The sequence below is a fragment of the Aquarana catesbeiana genome, linkage group LG04 (genome assembly GCF_042186555.1).
Source record: "Aquarana catesbeiana isolate 2022-GZ linkage group LG04, ASM4218655v1, whole genome shotgun sequence".
Classification (NCBI taxonomy): domain Eukaryota; kingdom Metazoa; phylum Chordata; class Amphibia; order Anura; family Ranidae; genus Aquarana; species Aquarana catesbeiana.
This window is the reverse complement of record NC_133327.1, coordinates 469,709,071-469,732,829: the sequence shown is the minus strand read 5'-3', so window position 1 is coordinate 469,732,829 and position 23,759 is coordinate 469,709,071.

Genomic DNA, 23,759 nt, shown 5'->3' with positions numbered 1-23,759 from the left:
ACTGCTTTTTTTGGTAAATGTGTAGGGGTACAATGTACCCGAAACCCATTGACATAGGGGAGGGGCCGGGATCTGGGGGCCTTCTTCTTAAAGGAGGCTTCCAGATTCTGATAAGCCCCCTGCCCGCAGACCCCCTGTCAGGGTGTACATGCCAGCAGACAAGTTCGCCCCTCTAAAAGAAATCTAAAGCGCAGAAGAACACTTATTCCTTTTGCTCGTAGGAATCAAGCATTGGCGCATAGACGTGCGCAATGTGAACTGGTGCGCAAACAGAAGCCTTCGCACATCCCCATGCGTGCCAACACTGGCACGCACCCGTGCACACTCGTGATTGACGCTGGCGCCCAAATAATCTATTTAAACCCAGCCAGTGCCTGGCTCCAGTGCTGCTTTGTCTTCAGCTCCTGTGTATCCTGTTACCCGTGAAACCTATATCCTGATCCCTGTATCTACCTGGCTTGTCTTGACCATCCCTTGAACTCCACCTGCATTGACCTCGGCTTATCCTGTGACCCTTCTTCTGCCTGCTCCCTTGGCTCCTGTTGTACTCATCTGGTTCCAGATCTGGCTTGTCTCCTGACTACGTTCCTGCCTGCACCATGCATATGACTGTCTTGCCGTGTATGACCCAGCCTGCCTGACCTTGCTTTCGGTTGCCATCACCAGCACCAGCTGCCTACCTGTCAAGACCTTCCAGTATCTTCACCAGACATCCAGGACATCAGCTCTGCTGCCTGCAAGATTCATTGGCACTCGTGCAACTCTGCACTTCGGTGTCTTCTGTTCACATTAACAGAGACTCCGAGTCAGAGGTGTAAGGGAGGCCTTCCTCGTCCAATCAGGCTCTACTACCAGGTACGTGATAGTACAAAGCAGCCATGTCCGAGCCTGGATGAGGGACCTCCCCGGTGGATCAGCTGTGCCATCATCTTACAGAACTTGCACAATTGGTCAAGAGTCTGCAGGAGGGGTACAGTCGGCTTTAGGAGCAAATCCATTGACTTTCTTCTCCCACATCTGTTTCCATCTCATCTGCATCTGTGGAACTTCCTCCTGCACCAACTGTAGTAATGCTGCCATCTGAACCCCAGGTACCAACTCCAGAAAAGTTCTCAGGCAATCGCAGCAAGTTCAAGACTTTTTATAATGCTTGTGAACTATACTTTTCATTACAGCCCCAGACCTTTTCTCTTGAGGCTACTAAGATGGGGTATGTAATTTCCCTTCTACAAGGTGAGCCTCAGTCCTGGGCTCATCGTTTGCTGGAGCAGAGTAACCCCTGTAGGTCAAGTCTGACTTCATTCTTCAAAGCTATGGCTCAAGTGTATGAGGATACCCTGCAAACTGCCACAGCCGAGGCATCCCTACATGCGCTCCTGCAAGGCCCCAGAGCCACTGAGAACTATGTAACTGACTTTAGACGCTGGAGCGCGGATGTCGAATGGAATAATGCTGCCCTCTGTTACCAGTTTCGGCTAGGCTTATCTGAACCTCTCAAAGATGAGCTGGCCCATGTAGGAGTACCTGATTCCTTAGAAGCATTGATTAACCTAACAATCCAGATTGACAGACGTTTGAGAGAACGCAGGGCTGAAAAATCGGCCGGACGACTCCAGGCTTCAGGGATGTGGCCACAAGTCAGTACCCAGTCTACTAGATTCAGCCCAGCTCGGCACTCCCCGCCCCACTCGTCTCTTTCTCCAGAGGAACGCCAGTACCGCCAACTGAATCACCTGTGTCTGTACTGTGGGAGAGGTGGCCATTATGTAAGGTCCTGTCCAGCCAAGGTTTGCAGATGCCCAACCTTCTCTTCTGCCAGCCAGTCCTCGTTGCCTCGCAAGTCTTCTCACCTGGCTATCCAAATGTCACTGTGACTTCCAGAGAGAGTCATCCTAGTACCTGCTATTGTGGATTTAGGGGCTTGCAGCTGCTTTATTGACTTAACTTTTGCTCTACAACATAAGGTTCCTCTGCAACCTAAATTGCATGGACTTTCAATTCATCTGGCAGATGGGTCATGTATTAAATCAGGTCCTTTTACCCAAGAGACTGTTCCGTTACCTGCCACCATTTCCAGGACTCACAGAGAACTGCTAGGTCTGGATGCCATAGCTTCACCCTTGTTCCCTATCATTTTGGGTATGCCATGGCTCCAGGTGCTCAATCCTTGCATTCATTGGGATTCAGGAAAGATTGAGTTCCTCTCTTTCTACTGTCAGCAACATTGCTTCTCTAAGCCATCCACTCGTCCATCTCCTCTACTGTGTATGGACTCTGATGCTGAGATTTGTTCTTCCATTCCTGCACCTTACCGAGACTTTTCTGACGTGTTTAGTAAGAAAGGAGCAGAGACTCTCCCTCCACATAGGCCATACGATTGCCCCATCGAGCTCCTCCCTGGGGCCGAAATACCATTTGGGCGAATCTTCCCTTTAACAGAACCTGAACTTTCCACTTTGAAAGAGTACATTGATGACAGCCTGAGAAAGGGTTTTCTCCGTCTCTCCACGTCAGAGCTGGAATTTTCTTTGTCCAGAAAAAGAATCATTCCCTCTGCCCGTGTGTGGACTACCAGGACCTCAATAAAATAACCCCCTGCCTTTGATGCCAGAGCTGTTTCAGAGACTCCGTTCTGCCGTCATCTTCACGAAATTGGACTTACGTGGGGCATATAATTTGGTGCCTATTCGTGAAGGTGACGAGTGGAAAACGGCTTTTCACACCTGATTTGGACATTTTGAGTGCTTAGTAATGCCTTTCGGACTTTGCAACGCCCCAGCAACTTTTCAGCACTTTATTAATGATGTCTTCCGAGACTATTTAGACCTATTTGTTATCATGTATCTGGATGACATTTTAATATTTTCTTCTTCCTTAGAGGCTCATCGGGAACATATCAGAAAAGTCCTGTCCCGACTCAGACAGCACGGCCTATACACGAAACTCGAAAAATGCGAGTTCGAGCGCCAAAGTATCCAGTTTCTGGGCCTTATCCTGTCCACAGACGGCATCAAGATGGATCCCCAGAAGGTCTCTGTTATCCTGGATTGGCCAGCTCCCACGGACAAGAAGGGAATACAACGCTTCGTAGGATTCGCAAATTTCTATAGAAAATGTATTAAGGGCTTCTCCACAATAATTTCCCCCATTCCCTAGTTGACAAGACAATGCAAGCGTTTCCAGTGGTCTTCAGAAGCACAGTCTGCATTTAAAACTCTGAAAAGACTTTTTACATCTGCACCTATACTCCGGCATCCAGATCCCGCTCTACCATTTGTCTTAGAAGTAGACACCTCAGGGACAGCAGTAGGGGCAGTCTTGTCTCAACGTCAAGGGGCCAAAGCCCTATTATACCCTGTGGTATTCTTTTCTTGCAAATTATCTCCGGCAGAGAAAAATTATGATGTAGGAGACAGAGAACTCTTGGCGATTAAAGCTGCCCTTGAAGAGTGGAGATACTTGCTGGAAGGGGCAGCTCACCCAATCTTGATATATACTGACTACCGAAACCTGGAATATTTACGAGCTTGCTGCAGGAAGATTAATTGTCCCAGATCAAACAAGCCTCTATTGGTATCTTGTCTTCTTCTGGGATGGTGTTACAAGCAAGGGATGGACTGTTATGGCACAATGACAGAATCTTTGTACCTGAAAATGTGCGAGTTGCCTCCTTGGGTCTTTGCCACGACCATGCCCTTGCAGGGCATTTTGGAATCCGCAAGACATCCGAACTCTTACAACAAACCTTTTGGTGGCCCAGCTTAAAAGAGGACTGTAAAAGGTACATAGACTCTTGTCCTACCTGTGTCAAAAATAAGACTAGCAGGACTAAGTCCTGGGGTCTGCTGAAATCCTTGCCAATTCCAGATAGACCTTGGAAAATGCTTTTGATGGACTTCACCGTGGAACATCCAACTTCCGAAGGTCACTCTACCATCTTTGTGGTCGTGGACCATTTATCGAAGATGGCGCACTTCTTACCCATGAAGGGTACACCATCAGCTTCAGAGACAGCACAGATTTTTATTAAATAAATCGTAAGGCTGCATGGACTTCCTGTTTAATATAGTGTCTGACCGCGGAGTTCAGTTCCCATCCAGATTTTGGAGAGCCTTGTGTGAAGTCCTGAAGATTGAGTTATCTTTTTCCTCAGCGTACCACCCACAGACCAATGGTCAAACTGAAAGGACCAACCAGACGCTGGAACATTATTTCCGCTGTTTTTCTTCCTTTTCACAGGATGATTGAGTGGCACTATTACCATTAGCAGAGTTCGATACAACTCAGAACATTCTGCCATCAAGCAATCCCCCTTTTTTGCCAACTACGGGTTTCACCCTTCATTCCTGACCACCACAGCCCCTGAATGTCCCATCCCAGCAGTTCAAGATAAAATGAAATTCTTCAGTTCTAACAACCAGCTGTTGCAAAAAACCATGGCCAAAGCCCAGGAAGACTATAAGATCTGATCCTGGAACCTGGTGATTGGGTTTGGTTAGCTACAACTAATCAAAAGTTAGCTTGTCCATCTAAAAAATTGGGTCCTAAATTTGTAGGGCCATTCGCGGTGAAGAAGAGGATTAACAACATGGCCTATGAATTGGCAGTACCAGATTCACCCAGTTTTTCATATTGCTCTTCTGAGCTGAACGGAATAGTGGTCCCCCTGAGCCTGTAATGGCAAACATTGAAGAAGAATATGAAGTAGATGCGATCATGGACTGCAGGAAGAAATGGAATCAAACCCAGTACTTGGTCAAATGGAGGGGGTACGGACCTGAGGAGAACTCTTGGGAACCTGAGGGCAATATTCATGCCGAGAGACTTATCCAAACTTTTTGTCAGAATCATCCTGAAAAACTAGCCCAGTTGGGCTGCCCGTTGGAGGGGGGCAATGTCAGGGTGTATATGCCAGCAGACAAGTTCGCCCCTCTAAAAGAACTCTAAAGCACAGAAGAACTTATTCCTTTTGCTCATTGGAATCAGGCATTGGCGTATAGAAGTATGCATGCGCGAAATGGCGCCCAAACAGAAGTCGTCGCGCATCCCCGTGTGCGCCAACACTTGCGCACACCCGCGCGCACTCGTGATTGACGCTGGCACCCAGTGCTGCTTCATCTTCAGCTCCTGTGTATCCCCTGTTACCCGTGAAACCTGTATCCTGATTCCTGTATCTGGTTTGTCTTGACCATCCCTTGAACTCCACCTGCATTGACCTCGGCTTGTCCTGTGACCCTTCTTGTGACTGCTCCCTTGGCTCCTGTTGTACCCACCTGCTGCCTGCAAGATTCCTTGGCACTCGTGCGACTCTGCACTTTGGTGTCTTCTGTTCACATTACCAGAGACCCCGAGTCAGAGGTGTAAGGGAGGCCTTCCTCGTCCAATCAGGCTCTACTACCAGGTACGTGATACCCCCACAACCACCGGGCAAGGGTTATGGGGATGAGGCCCTTGTCCCCATCAACATGGGGACAAGGTGCTTTGGGGGGCTACTCCAAAGCACCCTCCCATGTCTAGGGCATGTGGCCTGGTACGGTTCAGGAGGGGGCCACACTCTTTCCCCCCCTCTTTTCCTGCAGCCTGCCAGGTTGCATGCTCAGAGAAGGGTCTGGTATGGATTTTGGGGGGACCCCCATGCAATTTTTTATTTTGATGCGGGATTCCCCTTAATATCCATACCTGAAGGGCTGGTATGGATTTTGGGGGGACCCCACGCAAATTTTTTTTTTATTTTGATGCGGGGTTCCCTTTATTATCCATAACAGGCCCTTCAGGTCTGGTATGGATTTTGGAGTAACCGCACACCATTTTTGTTAAATTTTGGCATGGGGGGACGCCTTTGAATCCATACTACACCCGAAGGGCCTGGTATAGACCTGGGGGGACCCCATGCAGTTTTTTCTGCAATTTTTTTTTTTTTTTTTGGCTGGCATTTTTTTTACTTTCAGTGGGGCAGCCGCTGACAGCTGAAGATTCATTGGTTGTTAAAGATGCGGCAGATGGCTTCCCGGCTCTCAGTTAGAAACCAGCTATATACAGTGTTAAAGTAATAACCACAAAACACATCACAAATCACATCACAAATGCAACAGTTGCATTTCTGGTGCGGTTACATTGAAATCAATTATCTGCAAATCGCATGAAAAAAGTCCCCAACCATTTCCAAAAACGCACTGGCCACAAAACGCATAGGTGTGAACTAGTACCATAGGAAACCATGTTAAATGGACTGTAGAGTGTTTCTGAAAACTGCAAAACTCACTAAAAAATGCATAGGTGTGAACCTAGGGTCAGTGGTCAGTTCACACTGGAATGAGAGGAGAGGCTCTTTACAGGCACTATGCTGGCGCTATTTTTAGCACTATAACGCCTGTAAAGCGCCTCCAGTGTGAAAGCAGCCTATGATATAAAAGTTCTTACACTCCCCCAAAACCACCATCCCAAAACGAATTAAGAAGAAAGGAGAAAAAAAAAACACAACAATCAAGCTCAATAATATACTTTTATTTTGCTAGCAGAAACAAAATTATGTACATTCATTTACTAGCTTCAAAAAAAAAAAAATCTACAGGATATATGGTGCTACATTTAGCAAAACAATTAGCAATTGGGTTTTAAGGGCCCTGCTCATAGGAGCTTACAATCTAAAATTTGTCTAAACCTTGGAGTGGACACAGCTTTACTTTCAGTGTATAACGGGCAACACATCACATTTTTATCTGCAAGATTATAGAAACATACTTAACAGTCATTATTCTTACAAAGCATTCCAACATGATATTAAAAAAGCTACATGTTCAAAATATAACACCCGCCACCACCCCACAAATCCACACATATACATACATTGGTGACCATGTTCTGCTGGAAGCTGCATTTCTGTGTACATGATTAAGCAATGAGATCAAAGAGTAGAAGGTCAGCACATGCTCCCAAACCATGTTTGCATGGTCAGACAGGAACAATACACACACAACATTGACAGCGTGGCCACATAAACCCACTTTTGATTGAAAAAATGCACAAGAGTTTCAGCAAATAAACAGCCCTAGTTGGGCGTTTACCAATAGGCACAATATCATTCCTTCTCCCCCACAAATCACAGCAAAAAACCTGACCTTCTCAGGCCAAATGAACCCCCCCTACTGCAGCCCTTTATATAAGATAGGTTGTATTGTTAGCACACTGACACACGCCCAATATAAGTACACGATCACCAGTATCTTTCAATCTAACTGTTCATGTATGTCTAAAGTGATTGCACCTGATGGGCAGGAACACATAATACTATTTGCAACTGTGTTAGCCCTTGGCTATGTGCATCAAATCTCCAACTACAGGCCAAAGATCGAAGTCCATTTGCATGCACATAAACAAAGCAACAGTTTTCTAAGCATACGTAGCTGTGCAGTGTAAACCCTACAATTTTAAATGTCCAAGTCCCTGGGCATGATTAGTGCTAACAAACATTAACATCAGTCCCTGGCTGCAATAAGCTTCCAATCTAAAGTCCAAAACTAACTTTCTTACATTAGAGACTATTTCGACAGGAGAAAAATAAAGTGCCAGCATGTCTTTGAATTGTAGTGAGAAACCCACACAGGGATAATATATAAACTTTGGCACAAGCATTAGCATGTTGGGGAACTGAACCAGAAACCCCAGTGCTGCTAGACAGAATTGCCACTTAGCCAGCAGGCAGCCTCACACATGTTCTATGCATCTCTGTGGTGTGAACCAGCCTTAAGTCCATAGCCATGCTCAGTGTCACAAGCAATATACAATATATTGGCCTAAGTATTGGGACACCTGCCTTTAAACGCACATAAACTGTAATGGCATCCCAGTCTTATAGGGCGTACACACGGTCGGACTTTGTTCGGACATTCCGACAACAAAATCCTAGGATTTTTTCAGACGGATGTTGGCTCAAACTTGTTTTGCCTACACACGGTCACACAAAGTTGTCGGAATTTCCGATCGCCAACCACGCGGTCACGTACACCACGTACGACGAGACTAGAAAAGGCCGGTTCTGAACCAAGCGCGGCACCCTTTGGGCTCCTTTTGCTAATCTCGTGTTACTAAAAGTTTGGTGAGAGATGATTCGCACTTTTTCAGACTCGTGGCTTTCAGATAGTTTTCTGCCGTTCAGTTTGTGCTTATGGGTTTGTATCTGCTCTTCAGTGCGTGCAGTCAGTTCGTATCAGAGTTTTCTGTGTGATCTTGCCTGCTCGTTGCTGTTTTTCAGGTCGCTCTTCACAGGCCTTGCTGTTCTTCAGTGCGTTCTGTTACTTCGTTCTGAGCAGCCGACCGTTTTCTAGCCATGTTTTGTATGCGTACTCCTCGTAGAGTTCGTGCTGTGCGGGGGCATGGTGTTGGGGTCCTGACCTTGACACAAGTCCAGTCCATGAACAGGGTGGGGAGGAGTTCATGGACCAAGAATTGGTTGCTTCAGCATGACCAGTTCTCTCATATGCCTTTGCTCCGTGAGATCCGCGAGAATAATCCTGATGATTTCAGGAACTTTCTCAGGATGACGGACCCCGTGTTTCACTGTTTGTTGGCTTCGCTGACCCCCTAGATCAGCAGGCAGGATACCTGCATGAGGCAAGCCATCACTCCGGAGCAGAGGTTGGTCGCTACCTTGCGGTATTTGGCCACAGGGAGAAGCCTGCAGGACCTCAAGTTCTCGACAGGCATCTCCCCCCAGGCTCTGGGGATCATTATCCCAGAGACCTGTTCTGCCATCATCCAGGTCCTGCAGCAGGAGTATATGAAGGTAAGATTTTTATCCTTTTATATCACATTTTATTGTCTTTAATGTTTGATAATATATTGTATTTCTTTCCTCATTCCCTAATTACCATGCTTGTAATATGCTGTGAATGTCCCCTTTGTCCTCATGCATGCTGGATTTTTATGTAATTATTATTTAAGGTCCTTCATACATATTTGCCCTTCAATAACCTCCCCAGCATGGTGTCTCCTGCCCTATATTCACCTCATGTAGTCACTTAACAATGTATTTTATCTGCTCCATAGTAGTGCTTTACCCCAAACACCCCCTAAAATGTTTGGTAATGTTATTTTTGATTTAAATTCAGGCAGAGTGCCAGAGGCTTTTTTTTGTGGTGTCCCCAAATAATTTTTAGTAACCCTCCCTCCCCCCAACTGCTAAGTCAGCTGATCCCAATTCTCTATCCTCAATCATCTATCTGCTGACTTTGCCAAACCCATACACACTATACCCACCTCTTTACTGGTCAGATTTATATGGATGAATTCCCCAAAGCATGTAGTGCAAGGGCCTGCCTGTATACTTTCCAATGGTACTGTTTAAAGTTTTTGTATCCTATTATTATCTTGATAGGTAATAGCAGAATGTCCAAATGTCCTCAAATGTGTACAGTGTGGATTTATATCTTTGTATTCAGACACTTCTTACCTGTCCAGTGGGCTGCCAATAGTGTAACTAAGGAGGGGCTGTTCAAAGTAATACCCATTATTTAGGCATTCATCTCTCAATGAAGTGAAGAGGGTTACCTGTCCAAGATTTCCACACACCCCATAATGTTAGAAATGGCCCATGAGGGGGGGGGGGATATGATAGGTGTACCTTATACTTTGGCCTTGTTAAATTCCCCTTAATAAATGCTATCTGGAGGTTGCCCCATAATGTTTGTGTCTAATCTGCTTGCCATGTTTTAGAGTAAAAATAGTAATGTTTATTGTTTTTTCCTCAACAGTTTCCTTCCACGCCACAGGAATGGCAGACTGTGTCCTCCCACTTTGCCGAGCGGTGGGACTTTCCTAACTGCGGAGGGGCAATTGATGGGAAACACGTCCACATCGTCCCACCACCCAACTCGGGGTCGTACTATTATAATTACAAGGGGTTTAATAGTATAGTGATGTTGGCGGTGGTGTCGGCTAAATACGACTTCTTGTATGTGGACGTCTGGAAGAATGGCCGGATGTCCGATGGTGGAGTCATCGCCCAGACGGAGTTCTACAGGCGTCTCCAGAATGGCAGCTTGGACTTGCCAGCTCCAGAGGACAATGTTGAAGGACTCCCATTTGTGTTCGTTGCTGATGAAGCATTTGCGCTGGGGGACCACCTGATGCGGCCATTCCCGATGAGGACCCTCACCCCGGAACAGAGGGTTTTTAATTACCGGCTGGCCAGAGCCCGAAGAGTGGTGGAGAACACATTTGGAATCCTGGCCAGCCGGTTCCGCCTATTTCTGACACCTATCCATAAGGCGGAGTATAAACTGAACCATATAATACTTGCGTGCTGTGTTCTCCATAACTTTTTACGGAAACATTCGGCCAACTATGCTGGCTCAGTTGGGCCTAAGGGTGGAATCCTACATCAAATCACACTGACGGCGCTTGAAAGTGGCCGTCCTGGCTTGCCCTCCCTGAGTGCCTGTGATGTCCGGTTACGCTACCTGGAGTTCTTTGCGGGTAGGGGGGCTATCAATATGCCAGACAATATGTGAAGCCTTTTTCAAATAAAAAAAAAAAAATAATCTTTGTGGACATTTACTGCTTGTGTTTGTTTGAGCTGACCCTGACAGAAATGTGTGGAGTCCAGAAAATGTTGTGATTGTGTAACCTTATACAAAGCACCGTTGGCTGTTATTTACTAAATGCAAAAACACATTTCACTACAAGTGCACTTGCAACTGCACTGAAACTGCACTTGTAGTGCAAAGTGGATTTGCCCTTAGGAAATAACCCCCATTTTCTCATAAAACAACAATTACATCACCCCAAAAGTGTTGTAGCGTTGAGACAATAATCCACACATTCTTGATTAACAATCTTTTTAATACCTGTACAATCACATGTGCATTTACCAAAGGTTTTGCTGACAAACCAACATGTTTGTTGTATAACAATTTTTGTGGTGGCATTATCCCAAATCAAAATGTCCATTTTTATAGAAAACAGGCCTGTGTAAAACCAAAAAAGAAAGACACAAATCTTGATCTTACAAAGTTCACATTTGGTAGAACTTGAAGGCAATATCAGACATGAGTATTTAGGAACTGTGTTTGATATAGCGTTCAGATGGGGGGAAGTCACCCCAGGAAAAGCCAAATTTGGAAGATGCACACAAATTTCCCAATGTCAACATGTGCTACCTGCCATCACGGGGGATCAAGGGATGTGTTTTGGGGGAGCAAGCCCTTCCTCACCGCTACTTTATTATTGAGGAAGGGGTTGCACCCCCAAAACGCGTCCATTGATCTCCCGTGATGGCAGATAGCACATGTTGACACACTGTGTGCATCCTCCAAATTTGGCTTTCGGAAAAATCACAAAAACATTTAGCACATTGTAGCACACAAAAGAAGAAAGTAATTTGGAGGGGTTTTAAACTCGCCCCAAAACATCAATGATGTTTTTATATTTTGGAATAACATCATTGATGTTTTGCTTGATAATTTCCAATTGTAAATTACACCCCATGATCTCCCCGATCAGGATCTGGGCACTTTCGGATGTGAAAGGATCTTCATCCACAACCTCACGATCACCTAAAAAGAGAGGAACCCCAAAATAAATTTGGTTTAAAAAAAATGCCGCCATCCATCTCTTATCTGAGCCTGTGGTCGCAGACACTCACCTGTTGTGGTGACTAGTTCCACCACGTCTTCATCCTCCTGCTCAGCTTGTGTTGGGGGGATTTCACCTTCTTCCAGAGGGGGGGGCTCTGGTCTCCTCAGATGAGGGGTGTCCTCCGAGTCTTTTCTCCCCTATGTCAAACAAAAATGGTATAATTAGCACACAGATATTTAATGTCAGAACTATAAAGATGAAACATTGCTTGGAAGTGGGGTACAATTATCTATTTTAGCAGAGTTCCAAGATGTAATTTTTTTAATGCCCTTTGTCAACCTGCAATACTTTACCTGTTTAGTACAAGCTTCACAGATGGAGACCCCCCTATAGTATACACTGGAGCACCTGTTTGGCCCCCCTAATTAAAATGGTGTTCTTTTGTCCCACACTAGAGCTCCAGTGTCCAGATGTGAAAACAGCTGCTGAGTGTCCTCTCCTTACACAGAATCTAGTTTGCATTTCATTCTAGTAACAAAGCCATCTACACAACCCAATTCTTTTAAGACAAGTATAGGGCGTCAAAATGGTGGCCAAATGCATATGGGCTAAACAATGGTATTTTATATTTGGAACGAAAAATGTTTGATCCGAACGAATAATGTGCCCATGAACATGAAAGTTGCCATTTTAAACTGTACAACAGTTCCTAAAAGCACATGGAGCAGCACGAACGTAATAAACACAAAAAGTATAGGAACACAGCACAACTACTTACTTTTTTGCAGCACTCTCCGGATCTTTCGGTACTGCTCATGTTCTCGTAATTTCAGGTCCGACCACCGCTTCCTGAGCTGATCTTTCGATCGTCGTACCCCGAATTTCCGGTGCAGACTCCTGACCACTTTCGCCATGATCTTGGCCTTTCGGACACTGGGGTTGGGATAAGGCCCATACTTTCCATCATAGTCGGACTTCTTCAGGACGTCCACCATTTCCAACATCTCCCCAAAGGACATATTTGAGTCCTTAAATCTCCTTCTGGATCGGGACGTTTCAGGCTCCGGCCTTTCCTCCTCCTCGTTGCTCCAATTATCACGATCATGCTCTCTATCCGCCATGTGCTCTTCCCCCACTGCGCCGAACGAAAAGGGGCGGGGAATAGACTAGAAAGAATGTCAGGGGCGGGCGGAGTTATACGCATGCGCAGTGTGTATAAAGCGTAACACACGTGCGTCTTACGTACGATCTGTGAGCGGAGGAAGGAGCATCGGAGACGCCGATCGTGATAACGAAGGTAAGATCTAAACTTGCGCCTATACTGCTTCGAAATGGAAGCCTATATTGTAACAAGATTATGGGAGTTTTGCCTGACAGGGTTTGTCTTGTGTTGTGTCTTGCAGAGAAAATGGATGGGTTCAACGACCACAATTTCCTGCCCCTGTTCATAGACAAGTACAGGGAGCTGCCCTGTCTGTGGCAGGTCAGACACCCCCACTATAACCACAAACAGAAGAGGCAGGCAGCGCTGGAGAAACTGCTGGAGTTGGTGAAGCCGGTGGTCCCCACAGCAACCATCCCCTATTTAAAAGCTAAAATTGGTGGCCTGAGGAGCACTTATCTTAGGGAGCGCAAGAAGGTCACGGATTCCCAGAGATCAGGAGCTGGAGCAGATGACGTTTATGTCCCCAGGCTGTGGTACTATGAGAGACTGCGATTTCTGTCAGACCACACTGAAGTCAGGGAATCCCTCTCTACTCTTCCTTCCACTCTTCCTTCCACCCCAGCTGAGGCTTCCGATATCCAACCTGGGCCTTCCAGCCAGGAAGAAGTGGAGGAGCCCAGCTGGAGCCAGGTATAGCATTCTTCTACAGATTTCAGGACAATAAATAAATGATGTTTACTAGATGTTATTATTGATCACTAATTGCTGATTGAAAAAAGTGTTTTACATATCAATAGACAGTAGTGGGCACCCAAAATTGGGACAAAAATGAAAAATGCTGGGCTCAGAAGGATAGTCTGTTATATTTGTTAACATTCAATTTGCAGCAGTCAGGAGGTGAAAATTGTGTGTGATTGATGAAAACAATACTAAAACTATGTCCCTTTTTCATACACAGGAAGACCTCAGCCAGGAGGAGGTTGCGGAATGTGGCAGTCAGGAGGAGGCGGGGATTAGTGGCAGCCAGGAGGAGGCGGGGATTAGTGGCAGCCAGGAGGAGGCAGGGCTAAGTGTCAGCCAAGAGAAGCCTGGGACCAGTCGCAGCCTGACTGAGTCTCAGGTCCCTCCCCTCCGCCTTCCATACAAAAGGGTCAGGAAGGCCACTCCGAGTCCCGTGCAGGATTCAGCGTACAGGCTGATCCAGGAGGCTTCTGCGTCCCTACGAGCCTTCCCCAGTCCTGAAGAGGCCTTTGCCTGCATGGCTGCCACCAAATTGCAGGGCATGCAGGAGGGTCAACGCAAGCTCTCTGAGGACCTGATTTATAAAGTCCTACATAAGGGGTTGAGTGGGGAACTAACACCCAAGATGGATGTCATTGAGATCGACGATCCTCCTCCTCCTCCTGCTGCCACAACTCCACCACCACAGCCACAGCGTGGAAGGAAGCGTGGAAAGAAGACCAAAGAGTGATGACCCTGGGTTCAGTCTGGTCTGACAGAAGATGCAGTCTCTCGTATGACCACAGCCTGGGGACACAGATGTCATCTGCTGCTTTCCGGATCTCTGGGACTTCTGGACCACACTGCCCTCCCTTAGATAAGGACTCCTCAGGCCACCAATTTTGCTTTTAAATAGTTGATGTCTGCCCTGGGGGTCCAAGGCTTCACCCACTTCTGCAGTTTCTTCAGCTTTGCCTCCCTCTTTGTTTAGTTGTGAGCCCTTAATAAAATTTTTTAGGTAAATTATACTCTCCTGTATGTGTTTTCATCCAAAAAGGACAGTTTGTTGGTGACGATTCAGGTACATTTCTAAAGTACAATGTGAAATTAACAAGGGACAACAACACCAAACAATCTCCTACAGATTAAATATAACAACATATCAATGGTGTTGTGGGAACTTGTCACAAAAAACACACACAAACATTTTCGGGAGTACAAATCAAAATCGCAAAAAAAAAAAAAAAAATAGAAACACAAAAAAAGAATCTACATTAAAGCCAAAAAAAAAAAATATATATATACAAAAATATGTAGTCAGATGTGAGAAATCAAAATATATTGAGGGAATCCCGATAAATAGTAACGAAATAAGTTTGTGAGAAGTGTGTGTGAATATGAGCAGCAAAACTACTTAATTCTTGTCACATTATAAAGAAGAAGAGAGTGCGCTGTATTAAACCATTTTGAACATTGCAGCGTGACGAAAGTGCTGTATTCAGTGCGAACGCTAAGTTTACCAGAACGAGCTGTCCCGTCTCGGAATTTCTTTTGAGCATGCGTGGCACTTTGTGCGTCGGAACAGGCCACACACGGTCGGAATTGACGCGATCGAATTTTGTTGTCGGAAAATTTTATCTCCTGCTGTCCAACTTTGTGTGTCGGAAAATCCGATGGAAAATGTCCGATGGAGCCCACACACGGTCGGAATTTCCGACAACACGCTCCGATCGGACATTTTCCATCGGAAAATCCGACCGTGTGTACGGGGCATTAGTCCGTAGGATTCAAAATTCATTTGGCCCACCCTTTGCAGCTGTAACAGCTTCAATTGTTCTGGGAACGCTGTCCGCAAGGTTTAGGAGTGTGTCTATAGGAATGTTTGACTATTCTTTCAAGTGCATTTGTGAGGTCAGGCACTGATGTTGGACGAGAAGGCCTGGCTTACAGTCTCCGCTCTAATTCATCCCCAAGGTGTTCTGTTGTGTTGAGGTCAGGACTCTGTCCAGGCCAGTCAAGTTCCATAAAGACATGGATGAGTGAGTTTGGGGTGGAGGAACTTGACTGGCTGCACAACCCAATAGGACACCTTTTGGCTGAATTAGAGCAGACTGCGAGCCAGGCCTTCTCATCCAACATCAGTGCCTGGCCACACAAATGCACTTTTGGAACAATGGTCAAATATTCCCAAAGACACACTAAACCTTGTGGACAGCCTTCCTAGCCTTCCCAGAAGTTGTTCTAGCTGCAAAGGGTGGGCAAAATCAAATTTTAACCCTACAGACTAGGACTGGGCTGCCATTAAAGCTCATGTGTGTGTAAAGGCAGGTGTTACAATACTTTTGACTAGATAGTGTATCTGGCAAGATTTACAATGGTGGTGGAACCCTCCTACACATAAATACTACATTTAGACATAGCTTTAGTACCTGGGAACTGAGACAATTTCTCTACATGAAGCTGCATTTTTGGGATTCAAACCCAGACACTCAGGGTTGCTAGGCAGAAGTTCTAACCTCTAAGCCACAGAGCTGCCACATGTGAAAACCTCCTACAAATAAATACTGCATTTCTTTGGACATACAGGTGATGGAATTACATTACTCAAGAGTTAATCTTCTTGATTTATTCTGTGATATTTGTTATTTGTGCGTCAGTGTAGAATAGTGATATTACCCTCAAATTTTTGGGAATTACATTTTGATTTCTGATATTGATGTTTTAAAGATATTTCAGTGTAGAAATCACTTTTTCACACAGTTTAAAAGCAGATTATCTTTAAATAATATACCGAATATTTCAGTACTATTTAGGCAATTATATCATGCTCTAAACAATATTTCCATGTGCAATTCTCCAGGTTTTAAGCCAAGTAAGGGTTTGGCACTATTTGGTTTCAGGGAACTATAGTAAATTTGATTTTTGGAGTATTTTCTCACCAGCGCTATAGTGAATACCGTTTTACTGCTAATTAGCGCTAATTACCACGATTAGTGCTAATTCACGGCAATTGGCACTAATTAGTGCCACGGCGCTATAGTAAATGACCCCCATAATCTTTTACTTTTTGCTATAATAAATATCCCACATTTAAAAAAAAAAAAAAATGTTTTCCTCAGTTTAGGCCGATATGTATTTTGCTACATATTTTTGGTAAAAAAAAAAATCAATGCTATAAGCATATATTGATTGGTTTGCGCAAAAGTTATACGTCTACAAAATAGGGGATAGTTTTATGGCATTTTTATTATTATTATTTTTTTTACTAGTAATGGCGGTGATCAGCGATTTATATCAGGACTGCGACATTATGGCGGACAGATCAGACACTTTTGACACATTTTTGGGACCATTGACAATTATATCGCGATCAGTGCTATAAAAATGTACTGATTACTGTGTAAATGGCACTGGCAGGGAAGGGGTTAACACTAGGGGGCGATCAAGGGGTTAACTGTGTTCCCTAGGTGTGTTCTATCTGTAGGAGGGATGGGACTGTCTAGGAGGAGAGAGAGATTGGTGTTCATACTTGGTATGAACACAAATCTTTCTCTACTCCCCTGAAAGAACTGGGATTTCTGTGTTTACACTAGGGATGAGCTTCAAGTTCGAGTTGCGGCGACAGCGCAGAGATAGACAGAGAGACAGTGTCATTTGATTTAAGTTATATAGAGTAGGCAGGCGAGTCAGTTAGCTGCACTTACAGTGTATTGTGTATATATATGCATCCTAGGTGTTGTGTGTGTGTGTGTGTGTGTGTATATGTGTGTATATGTGTGTATATATATATATATATATATATATATATATATATATATATGTAGCGCTGGTAGATTTTTAATCTACTACTAATAGGTAAATTTGGTGGGTTACTTGTTAGGTGAAGTTAGATTTGCCTCTGTTCCAGCTTGGCTGAGTTGCGTGTAGTTCCACACTGCGCCGGTGGGTGTCGTTGTCCCCATCGGCCGGTGTTGGAAAGGCAACGTTTTGAAGCGTATGAGTGCTCCTCTGTCCCGGAGACAACTTGGTGGAGGTGGTCCTCCGAGTTGCATTCTGGGAGAGGGTAATTATGGGACAGACGCCATGTTTAGGGGTCTTTTTCTGTCCACCTGCTGGCCCTCCTGGCCGACAGGGATGCATTAGGAATACCACCTCGTGGTCCTCCATTCCAGAGGCCCACGTCGCTGCAGCGTGTGGGTGGGCCCAGAAGCCTGTCTGGGGCCTACCACAGCGGCAGAGAAATGGTCCTGGGCTGTCTATCCCGAGAGAGGAAGCTGGACAACTGAGGAGATCCCAGGGGAGGACCCGTCATGGAAGGATCATGCAGAGTGCTGGTCTGGAGAGGGGCCTGGCGACTCAGTTGGAGGACGTATCCTGAAGTAATCTTACTGCATAGTACTGCCGGGTTGGCTTAAAGGTTCAAGTGCTGTGTCTGATATTCATCGTAACCATTACATCCTGTGGCAGAGGATCATACCGGTTCTGTTCCAAACAAGTCTGTGGCAGAGACTTTTGTTCGTGCTACGTACTGGCTGCTAGGCAAGTGAGAGAGGCCTATCCAGGCGGGCAAAGATTGAATCCCATGAAAAAAGAAAAGTGTGTGAGTGTGGCGCTGTCCCAGAGTTGTAAAAGAAATGTCTGCATATATACAATTTTATCCAAAGTGTCACGTGTGTATTCCCTTAAGTGAAATATGTATGGCAGTTATTACCACTCCTATGGGTTAAAGTGACTGGTGATTTAAACATAAGAAGCATAATGAGTGCAATAAATCGCATCCAAGGTGTCTAGTGCTATATTCCCTCAAAAGGAAAAAACGGTATTAACCACTGCTAAGAGCATGAAGTGGTCTGTGTCTAAACACTAGAAAACACAAAGTTGCAATAAATACATCACACGTGACATGCAAAAAATTCTAAGGTGTCTGGTGCTAAATAAATAAATATTAAAATATTGCTCTACAAACGTTGCAAATAACAAAGTGACAAGTGCCCTATAAAAAGGTCACTCTAAAAAGTACTAAACACACGTGCCATGCAAATGGTTCTATGATAATAAACAGTTCATGTGGGTATATGCCCGGTGCACTATAAGTGAAAAAAGGCGTCCATTGTAGGATTCCTCAAAGCACACAACAGGTGTTAATCCAGTGCTGGTGTCTCGCGTTGTGATTGTGCAGAGACTCACCAGCTGTATATCCCCTGCAGGGGTAACGAGTAGTCACAGTATGTGCCACTGTGCAGCAGTACTTGGCAAGACCGGGACCAGGATGATATTATAAGGACATAAGAAGAAAGGATTCCATAGTGTGAAACCGTTTAAAAACACTATTTATTAGGTCAGATAAAAAGGGTACTCACATTGTAGTGGAAAAAATGAGCGGTGTACAATGCTTACAAAGATGTTCCTAAGCGTCAGCTTTGCAGGGAGATGTCAGCAAGGCGTTCAGTCAAAGGCCACGCCCTACGTACGTTTCGTCACACGGACTTCTACGGGAGCGTGGTCCCTGCATCGTCTCCCCTATCCTTATATGCTGTGCGGTCCGTAGTGCACCTGCGTTCCAGCGGCCATATTTGGTGTGTGTGTGTTCCAGCGGCCATGTTTTTGTGTGTCGGCGGCCATTTTCCCTGGGACAATGCAGACCGAAGCTCGCAGTCCCATGGCAGCAGCCATGTTTTTGTGTGTCGGCGGCCATTTTCCCTGGGACAATGCAGACCGAAGCCCGCAGCCCAAATGAAGTGATTTAATCCCCATGGAATGGCCTGATACAGCGCTGATTTCCTGGTGACACCTTACTAATATATGGGTCCATTGCATGTGTGTCACAGTAGTAGCTATTACGTTATTTATGCACAATTCTACCGCACAGAATATATGGTGTGTAGTAAATGGTTTGCCCTTACTTAGGAAACCTAGACAATAGTGATATAGACAACAGTAATATCCAACAGAATATACTAAACCATATTAAGATTAAAATATTAAAATTGTGGTTCTTCAAAATTTATGAAATGACATATATCCTAGTAATACACTATACAAACAGGTAAATTGTTATATTTAAAATGCTAAAAAATGCTAAAAATGTTAAAAATATTTTATTATGAAGATATATGTAAAAATAAAAAAATATATGTTTAAAAATATATAAAAAATATATAAAAAAACGAGGCCAGAAAATCATGTGCCAGTTATATAAGACAGATAGTAGGTGTATGTTAGATTACTAAAAGTATTTTGAATAACTTGTTAGCCAATAAGGGGAGCATTATAATCAAAGAGAGGGCATTATCTTTAAAAAAGAGAAGGAGCGTTTATCATCAGAAAAGGGGGGTTTCTTATAAAAGGCGCTCAATAATTGGTAAGAAAGCAATTGAGATCCACATCTATGTTCATTCCAGACGGTTGAAGTGTATCCAGCTGGAAGATCCATCTGGTCTCATTTTGTGACACCTTTATTTTCTTGTTGTCACCCCTCCAGTGTCCCTTAATTTTGTCAATTCCATAAAAAAGCATACCACTGGGGTCCCTATTGTGATGATCTCTAAAATGTCTGGATACCCTATGTTTTTTAAAACCGTTCTTTATGCTTGTGACGTGTTCTCTAATTCTAATGTGCAGTTTTCTGGTGGTGCGTCCCACATACTGTTTACGGCACGGGCATTCTAGCACATAAGTAACGTGTGTATTGTTACACGTTATTAGGTCCCTAATTGTGTACTCTTTGCCGTTTGTTGTGGACTTAAACTTCATAATTTTTTTGTTTGTTTTTTTGGTTTCTCTACACGGTAAACATTTTCCACATTTGTAAAAGCCTTTTAAATTGTTGCCTATTTTAATTTGTTTCGGGGGATCAAGTGCATTATGCACTAGTTTATTTCTAAGGGTTGCAGCCTTCCTATAAATGAAGATGGGTTTTTTTGGTAACACTGTTTTTAAAACTTGGTCTGACTGTAAAATGGGCCAGTGTTTTTTGACAATTGATTCTATTGATCTGTATTGTCTGTTATATCCAGTCAGAAAAGCAAGGCCCAAGGACTTGTTTTTATCCCGCTTGTGGGCGTTCTGTGTTCCTTCCATTAACTTATTTCTATCCATATTCTTTATTTGTTCTTTTAATGTCAGCAAGTCCCTCTTTTTGTATCCTTTATCCACAAATCGCTTGATCAAATTATTTGTTTGTTCCTCAAAGTCGGTTATGTTACTACAATTTCTACGTATCCACATGAACTGTCCCTTAGGGATGTTTCCAATCCTCTTTGGGTGATGGCAACTACTAGTGGGGATGTAGCCATTTCTGTCTGTATCTTTAAAGTGCGTCTTTGTGCTAAGGTGTCCATCTTCTTTAAATATCTGGAGGTCGAGGTAGTTGATGTTACGCCTGCTCCAGTTCCCAGAAAAGGATAAACCATAAATGTTATGGTTTAATTCGTCAAAAAACATTTGTAACTCTTCCTCAGTGCCACCCCAGATAATTACAATGTCATCTATATATCGTCGATAAAATTTCAGATGACTTCTGCTGGTACTGTAAATTTGTTCTTCTTCCCACTTATTGAGTAATAGATTAGCTACGCTCGGGGCGTATTTAGCCCCCATGGCTACCCCTTTCACTTGAGTGTAGTAGTCTCCCTTGTGCCAAAAATAGTTGTGGCTCATTGCTAATTTAAGTCCTTCTAGTAAGTATTTGATTTGTTCTTCTTTGAGGTCTGTCTGTTGGTATAGGGCCCATTCTGCTCCATTGATGCCATCTGTTTGTACAATATTGGTGTATAATGAGTTGATATCGATTGTTACGAGTATATCTTCTTCTTTGACGTTTAGATTTTTGAGCTCAGTAATCAACTGTTTGCTGTCTTTTAGGTATGATTTGCCCCTAATGACCAATGGCTGTAAGTATCCGTCCAGATAGGCCCCTAGTCTTGAAAACATGCCATCAATGCCACTTATTATAGGTCTTCCTGGCGGGTTGGTTTGGTTCTTGTGGATTTTTGGGACATAGTAGATCACGGGAGTTTTTGCTGCCTCTGGGATCAGATATCTGGCTTCTTTTTTGTTTAAAATTCCTTTTTTCTCCCCTTTGTGTATATAGGCTTTTAATTTCTTTTGATATTCCACCTTTGGGTTACCCTTCAATTTTTTTATATGTGTTTGGGATGTTGAGTAGTTTTCCCATCTCTAGTTCGTAATCCTGTTTGTTTAATATAACTAGGCCTCCCCCTTTATCTGCTGGCCGTATGACGATATTCTTTTTCTTTTCTATTTCTTTGATAGTTTTCCAAACTCTCGATTTAGTTTTTCTTGGGTTCATCTTCCTGATGTCTTGTTCCACCATTTTTTTGAAGGTTGTCAGGCTTTCATTTTGCTGGGTATTGGGATTAAATGTGGAGTTGTTTTTCAGTTTTGAATGTTTGTATATTGAATCTTCATTTTCTTTTTGTGGTTCTTGTTCCCCTTTTATTGCAAAAAATTTTTTAATGTTCAACTTCCTAACGAATTTTTGCAAATCTATGAATACTTCGAAGGGATCCAGACTTTTCTCTGGTGCATATTTTAATCCCAAATTGAGTACTCTCATTTCGTTTTGTTGAAAGTAGCTTCACTAAGATTAAAAATGCCTCCGCCTAGTACTCTCTTCTTCTTTTTCTTTGCCCCTCCTCTCTTTCCTCTTGTCCGTTTTCTCTTCCTCCTCTCGGTATTCTGTACCCCTGATTTGTTCTCTCTTCCCATTGCGTGCCCTCTTGAGTTCGGTTTCTTATTCTTGTATCTACATTTCTTGTCACCCTTGGGTTCCACCCTAATCGTGGATGCTTGTTGGAATTCCTGTCTGGAATCCTGAAAGGTCTCCATCCTTGGGGATCTCTTTCTCTTCTGTATGGTGACATTCTTCATCTGTAGGCCGGTGGTCTTCCGCGATATTCCCTGGGAAAAAACCCCTTCTCTGTTGGGGTTCTATATAAGGGGTATATTCTTGTTCATACCTCAGAGGTGAGTATCTGTTTCTGTACCTCGGTGTTCTTGGTGTGAAAGGTACGTTTTCTTGTTGTTGTTTCTATTGTCATACGTTTCATATTGTCTATTTCTCCTATATTCAGGACTATTCCCTCGCCTAATGTTTTCAGATGTTGGCGCCTGTCCTAATGATTCCCTTTGTGTCCTGTTAATTATAGTATTTGTTTCTTGCCATGTTGGTGCATCTTCTTCTGTTGAGCTATCATCAGCTTCCTCCATCATTGAAGTGTTGTGGTCTTCTTCCACATATGTCTCATCCGTTTGCCACTTATAGACATGTTGCTTCTTGTAGTCTAGTACGTCTCTTCTAAATTTCTTTTGTTTCTTTAGTTGTATCTCGTTGTCGTACTTTTTGACTATTTCTTGTAAGGTGTTGTCCTTGTCTTTGTATTCCCTTGAGTCAAGGAATGGTATCAGCTGATCTCTAATTTGTAGGATTTCTGATTCAATGTTTTTCAGCTTATATTGTCTTCGTACGATTATTTTGCGTAATAAAGCGTTTTCACTGTCATTGAAGAATCTATACCACTCCTCCATTAGGCTTTTATCGTTGATTGCGTCGTTTGGCGAGACATCCCATCTAAGCCTCCTGGGGGTGATTTTTTCTGTGATGTACATTTCAAGTGTGGCTATGTCCCACCAAACTCTAATTTGCTTCTCTATGGTGTGTCTTAATTGTTTAAAAAGGCTATCCATCTCTTTTTTGTTTACTACTTGTTCTTTGTTGAATACTTCCGTAAGATTTATATTTCTATTAAGATATTTAAAGATTATCACTTGGTATGATATACAGAGTATAGAATGTAACAGAAGAAATAGGGAGTCCGCGCTAATGGGTGTAATTAGAAGCCTAGGTGGGAAGTATATTCCTAAATTGATAGACTGCTGCCCTCACATACGCTGACTCCACAGGGGGTGAATGAGCGGAAAAAGTGAAAAAAGAAAAGTGTGTGAGTGTGGCGCTGTCCCAGAGTTGTAAAAGAAATGTCTGCATATATACAATTTTATCCAAAGTGTCACGTGTGTATTCCCTTAAGTGAAATATGTATTGCTGTTATTACCACTCCTATCAATTTAGGAATATACTTCCCACCTAGGCTTCTAATTACATCCATTAGCGCGGACTCCCTATTTCTTCTGTTACATTCTATACTCGGTATTTCATACCAAGTAATAGTCTGCTGCAAAGGATATCTTTAAATATGTTAATAATAGAAATATAAATCTTACGGAAGTATTCAACCAAGAACAAGTAGTAAACAAAAAAGACATGGATAGCCTTTTTAAA